A 6,000-nucleotide genomic window follows, 5' to 3' on the forward strand; every position below is an offset into this window, starting at 1 on the left:
TCAGTTATCCCTCCACATGGTACAAATACCAAGAAGTAAATAGTTATTGGCTAACAGATCAGTTTTCATCTGTGCACTCTGAGTTTAAGAGAAAAACAGCTGGGTCACACACAAAAAGGCCCAAAGCTTCATTTTGCCAGAAATCTGTTAAGTTTGCTTCGAACTCGGATGAAGAAGATCCAGAAAGAACCTTCATGGGTAAAAAAGTTCTCTTTGCCAAACCGAAGGTTTTGTATCAGACTTGCTGTTAAAACTGAACTAAGACCAGATTTTACTATTTTCCTATTTTCAGATTTTGCTGCTTGGCTGGACAGAGGCCCATATGCAGACACAAATACAAAATAAACAAAAAAAAAAAGCACAAAAAAAAAACCAAAAAAAAAAAAAAAGGAACGCTACTGTTCATGTTATTTTCCTGTTTGAGAGCATTTAGACTAAGGCTGAATTGCTACCAGAAGTTTACTAAAGCCACAACAGGAAAAGTGCAAAGCTACTGTTTTCATTTCTTTCAGCTGCTTGCTAACCAGGAGCAGAGTTTTAACAACTTATTTCCCTCATTTGAAGCTATTAACAAAGTACCTAAATCCCAAGGTTCAGGGGTAAATCTCCATGGATTTCAGGCTGCTAAGGCATGGGAAGAAGGAAAGGAGCAGCAAAGGAGGGAGACCACTTTTTAAGGATGTGTCCCACCAAGTAAAAATGTGGTTCCTGAAGCATCTGGGAGCAATACGTAGGAACTTACAGAAATTTAGTTTGTAAATTGAGGGAAAAGAACTCAAGGCAAGTTCTAACTTCTGATGGTCTGATGTCCATGCCCTTCCATCAGCTCTGGCAAAGCTCTGTATCCCTGAATCAGTCCTGTGGCAGCTTCTGAAGCAGAAAACTTCAGTCTACAGCAAATGCCCACCCAGCACTGCAGTGGAGCTGTCCCAAACAGCCACCAACCCCAGGCTATCCCACACATGGGCACTCAGCAGCAGCTCAACACCTGGTGCTTCAGGCTTCCATCCCTGTACAGAAAAGCAGAGCCCAGATCTGAGAGGCTCATTTACACAGCTGATTTAATGCTTCACTGGTGGAGGAATGACTGATAACCATGGTCTCAACAAAGCTGACCAAACCTCTTCTGCTGCAAAACGCACACTGAGCTAAGCACTCACTTTTGAAGGTGTTCAGCAGGTTGCTCTACCAACCATTCCCATTTTGCCAGAGGAATTGGATACGCTAACACTTTTCCAGATATGAGCACGTTGTCATTGAGAAGTTGAAGAAAAAGCAGGCTGCGAAAGGCTGCATGTGAAACTTTGAATAAAAACGAGAGCAAGCCCGATTTAAGTGTCCCTTTACCTGCCCACGGTCATTCCCCTGACAATTAAGCACACCGAGGGTGACAGAAGGGGGCCTGCCACTGCCACAGCAGCTGAAGCAAGAGGGGAGAGCCGGTAGTGCTCGATTTGGGAGTAATCTGCCTCAAATTTCGCAAAGCTTTGGCACACCAGAAAGCTGAGAGCAGGGTGGGCTCCCGTGCGGCTGCTGTAGGTGCCGGGCACCGCGTGTGCCAAGGCTGTGGCTCCTGCGGCAGTGCCAGCACGCTCCCGGGGCCCCTTCAGGGCGCTGGGAAAAGCATCCAAAAGCATCCTCGCTCCCGTTCCGCGCTCCATGCGGACCGGGCTCTGCTGCGAGGCAGGAGGAGATCGCATCTCTCAGGCAGAACTGAATTGGGAAAAGTTACACGGCAGGAACAGTTTGCGTTCATCCCCAGCTTGCTACGTGGGATCTCGAGAACATTTGCTTTACCGCTCCAGCTATACAGTCTGATTTTATTTTTAAATGTCTCTTTTTCCCCAGTTTCCACTCATCAGAGAGCAAAACTGTTCTCAGGCGAGGTGAGAAACGTATTTGCTTAACACGCAGACAGCCCAAAGAGCAGTCTGAGAAATTTATATGTCACGAACCTCCTCCCGTCGGGTGGTGGGTGGGTGGGAACAGACACGGAAATGTTTCCACCTTAACTTTTGATGATGGGAGTGGGAGCAGCGCGCCTTGCGAACACAGGGGCTTCCCCCCACACCTCGGCGGGGCTCAAATGAGTCAATGGGCACCGATTTGCATCCAAAAACCCCTTCGACTACCACACCCCTCCCTCCGAATTAACATCCAATCATCATTAATGGCCACTGCCGAAACACGCAGAGGGGATGGGAAGCCGGCTCCTGCCTCTCCGGGGGTGTGCCCCCAGATGACACCACCCACACCTCGGTGCTGCTCATCCCGAGGTAATCCCAGCGCTGAGGCTCCAGCCCCCACGGCTGACCTCACCGCGCATCCCTCAAGTTCGCACAACATTTCAAACACGGGGCTCGCATCAGCCGCGGGGATCGATAAAATCACCGGGGTGTGTAAAAGGTGGGCAGCAGAGTCACATCACCTGCCAAGAGCCGGGCACAGGGGTTACCCTGCTGATTCCTGCCGTAATCCCACTCCTAGAGCGTTCCCGGAGGCTTTTCGAGCCCTGGAAGGTGCCTCTCCGCAGCTTTGCGGTTGCAAGGCAAGGAGCTCCCCGTCTCCCCTCCGCAGGACTCCCCCGATGCCTGGAGGGCTGAGGCACTGGGGAGAAGGCAGCGGGGAAGGCACCCAGCACCACTCCGCTTCCCCCAGAGGAGCTCGGAAATGAGATGGAGCAGCAGGCTCTCCCGCGCCAAGTATTACAGGAGCGGAATACTAACGGGGTTCCTTTCTTTTACCCATTACCATATGCAGATATTAAAGTCTGAGCGCTGCATTTCAGCCACTACTGGCCCTCGCAAATTAACCCCGCATCTCAAAGCGACACCACAGTAGTTGAGGTCACCGTCTGTCCTCCGCTTGGCGACAGGGACCGATGGGGAAGGGGAGGAAGGGACGGGTATCTATCCTCGCTGGAGGAGGCTCTCCCGGCTCCGGCCGCGGAGCCCTGCCCTCTCCCCGGGAGGGTGAGAGCCTCGGGCTGAGCCCGAGGAGCCGCGGCAGGGCAGCTCCGGCATCCCCCCGCCTGCGCATCCCTCCGTCGCCCCCGACTTACCCCCTTCCGCCGGGAAACTTTCGGCCGCGCCGGGCAGCGGGACGGGCCGGGGGCCGCCGCCCTGGGGCAGCGAGGCCCGGGGCTCGGTGCGGGCTCGGTGCGGGGGCAGCGGCGGCGCCGCTCCGCCCGCCGGGGCCAGCGCGGCTGCGGCGCTGCCTGCGCAGGGGCGGGGGGAGCGCGGCCGCCGCTGCCCGCCCGGCGCGGCCGCGGCTCCGGCGCGGGGAAAGCGCTGCTGCGCTGCGGAGCCGCGGCTCGTGCCCGCCTCCCCGCATCGGCGAGAGCGAAAAAAAATGCAGGGAGGGAGGAGCGGGGTGGAGGTGGGGGGAGTGAGGGGGAGAAAGAAGGCAGCAAGCGTTCGCGAGGGCTCCGGGCATCGCTGCCTCCTCAGCAGCCGGTCCCCCGGGATAGCGCAGCCAACTCCCTGGCAGCCGCGCCGCTCGCCTCGTCCCCCGGGCACGGGCACGGCGGAGCGGGCCGGGGGCTCCAGGGCCGCTCTTTCCCCCTCTCCCTGCCTCCAGCCGCGGCTGCGCTGCGCTCCCAGCCCGCCCGAGCGGGAGATGCTCCGCGGCGCCGGGGAAGGAGCCTCCGGCAAAGCGGCACTCAGCGAGCCCAACTCCGGAGCGGCGCGCACCGCTGCCGAGGCTGTGCTTGCTGCTGATGCCTGGTCCCCAAATGCCACCTGTAGGCCTGTTTCCTCGGAGGCTCAGTGTCTCGGCGTGCGAAGTTTCAGGTGGAGAATCAACACCGCGGGGACCTGTTGGGTGCCCGGTGGGTCAGCCCCGCCGCCGGCTCCCGCTGCTTCCCGAAAGCATCCCGCACAAACCCGGGCCCACCGCACTCACTGCCGGAGCACCAGAGACCCCGAGGGTGAAAACCTTCCGTGTTACCCTAAAGCAGCACAAACCTTCGTTTCTAATAAACAAACTCCGCGTTGCTTCAGGCCGATACAAGGAAAGGACCTCTCAGAAGTGAGCCGGCAGCTAAAGCGCTGCTGGTTTCAAACGCAAATGTTCACCGCTTCACCCTGCCCTCTCCACTCAGCTCCAGCCCGGGCAGGACAGGTTCGCTCTCTCGGAAGAGAGTTTTTCCTTACCTGAGAGAATACAAAACGCGAATTTGCCCTTTTAATTACACCAAACTCCCCTCTTGCCTTCAAACCCCTTTTATTGGGTTCACCTGTGCGCCTCCCTCACACTTCTGCGGGCAACCCCATCAGCAGAACCACTAACATCTGTCTGTCAAACCTTTTAAAAAGGAAAATAATCACTCCTGACCTTTCACGTGAAGATGACCATGTAAATCCCGCGTATCTCAATATCCTCTCAAATCCAATCCTCAGCGTAGACTCGGGAACCACACATTTTCTGCCGGGAAGCTGAGTAAAATGTTTTCTTCCCCAGGTATTTTCAGAGGAGCCTGCTAACTCCTTTGGAATCCTAATAACCAATCCCAGCCTTCTGAAGGACTCGCACTGGGTTTCCAGAGTCCCGAGGAGCTCTAACACTCCTGAAATCCGTCAGGGAGCAGGGAGTTTGATCCGAGGGAAGCGGGATGCTGCCGAGTAGCCCACATTCAAGGCACCACGTAGCAGCACGCACCCCTCAGAGACCCTCACCGCGGTGGCGCTGGTGGCCACAAGCCGGGGCCAGGAGCCACCGACCGGGGCGAGCGGCTTCGCTGCCTCCCGCACCCGCTCAGCGCGGCTCCCGCAGCTCGGGCTGTCCTGCTGCGGGTCCCCCATCCCATCCCATCCCACCCCCGGCAGTGTCCTCACCTCCTCCTCGGCTGCCTCCGCCTTGCCCCGCTCGGGAGCCGCGCTCGCCAAACGCGGGCGGAGTGTGCCCCCAGCCGCGGCTCGGAGGGACGGCGAACTGCAGCCGCAGGCTCCGGCCGCTCGCCCTCCTCCCTGCCTTCCTTCCTTCCCTCCCCCTCCTCGTCCATCAGCGCCTCCTCTTCCTCACCTCCTCTTCCTCACCTCCGCGCTCCCCGCGCACCCGCGGGCTTTGACTTGCCAGGGAGGGAAAACCGCCCCAAACTCGGCCGGAACAGAGAGAAACTGAGGCACACCCGACTCCGTGTGGAGGCTGAGAGCGGGATTAGCTCGGGGATGCTGGTGTGGGGTGGGAAGTCAATAGGGGTGATTTCTGTGAAGTAAAAAAAATGAGTATTAATGCAGCGGCTGAAGGGGAAATATCGCGTGTCCCGGTGCTGGCATACAGTCAGCTCGTTAGCAGAAGTGGAGTTTAGGCTTCCAGCAGTTGCCCTTGCACATCTGTCTTTACAAACAAGAGATACTTGTAAAGATCCTCGTGCACTTCAATAGAAGCCCGTGAGCTTCCTTGTTAATTCCCTTTAAATATAGGCATTTCCTGAATACGTGAACCTTTCAGGCTTAATGGGAGATTTTTGGTGAACTATCTGAATAAAAATCTCAAACAGGCAGGGTCAGCAGCCTGTGGAATCAGGCACTTAGCCATTATGCATTTTTTTAGTCAATCTTTTTGAAAAACACTGCACATACACTGTAACTTCCCCCACCTCTTCCCCCAAAGCTTATAAGCTTAAGCCCAGACCAATGCAGCAACCCAGACCAGACTCCCCCACTCAGAACAGGATGCAAGAACAATTAGTTAACAATAAAACCCCCCAAAAGTGTTTTTTTGAGGTTGGCTGAACCCCGTTGCTGCTGCTGCTGCCACCACAGCTGCTCACAAAGACACGAGTAGGGCTCAGAAAATGGGTTCTGCCCAGCTGGCTGCTCTGCCACCACAAGGAAAGTTCCCCAAGTTCCTCTTAGCCTTGCAGCGACTTCACTTGACCCAGTTCAACTCACTAAATCAGCAGAAAACTCAGCTGGCAGCAAAAGACAGCATTTCCTTCATCTCTAACAAGCCAAGGGGGATCACTGAGGAGTCAGATAAACAGCAAAGCCATTGCTG

The 6,000-nt window shown here is 56.1% G+C and overlaps 1 protein-coding gene across 11 annotated transcripts in view; it reads right to left on the reverse strand.

Moving 5' to 3' along the window:
• PCDH15 (protocadherin related 15) overlaps positions 1–4,988 on the reverse strand; it is a 617,117-nt gene extending 612,129 nt beyond the window's left edge. For 4 of the 11 annotated variants that reach the window (XM_072930877.1, XM_072930875.1, XM_072930876.1 and 1 more), the window contains exon 1: positions 3,062–3,712. The gene's annotated coding sequence lies outside the window, so the exon portion shown is untranslated. Of the gene's footprint in view, positions 1–3,061; positions 3,716–3,965; positions 3,989–4,335; positions 4,804–4,835 lie in introns of those variants that run through there. The other 7 variants (XM_072930873.1, XM_030275751.4, XM_072930869.1 and 4 more) reach the window with 6 other exon arrangements.
• Between the last annotated feature and the right edge of the window lie 1,012 nt (positions 4,989–6,000).

Source organism: Taeniopygia guttata, chromosome 6 (genome assembly GCF_048771995.1).
Source record: "Taeniopygia guttata chromosome 6, bTaeGut7.mat, whole genome shotgun sequence".
NCBI classification, from domain to species: Eukaryota; Metazoa; Chordata; class Aves; order Passeriformes; family Estrildidae; genus Taeniopygia; species Taeniopygia guttata.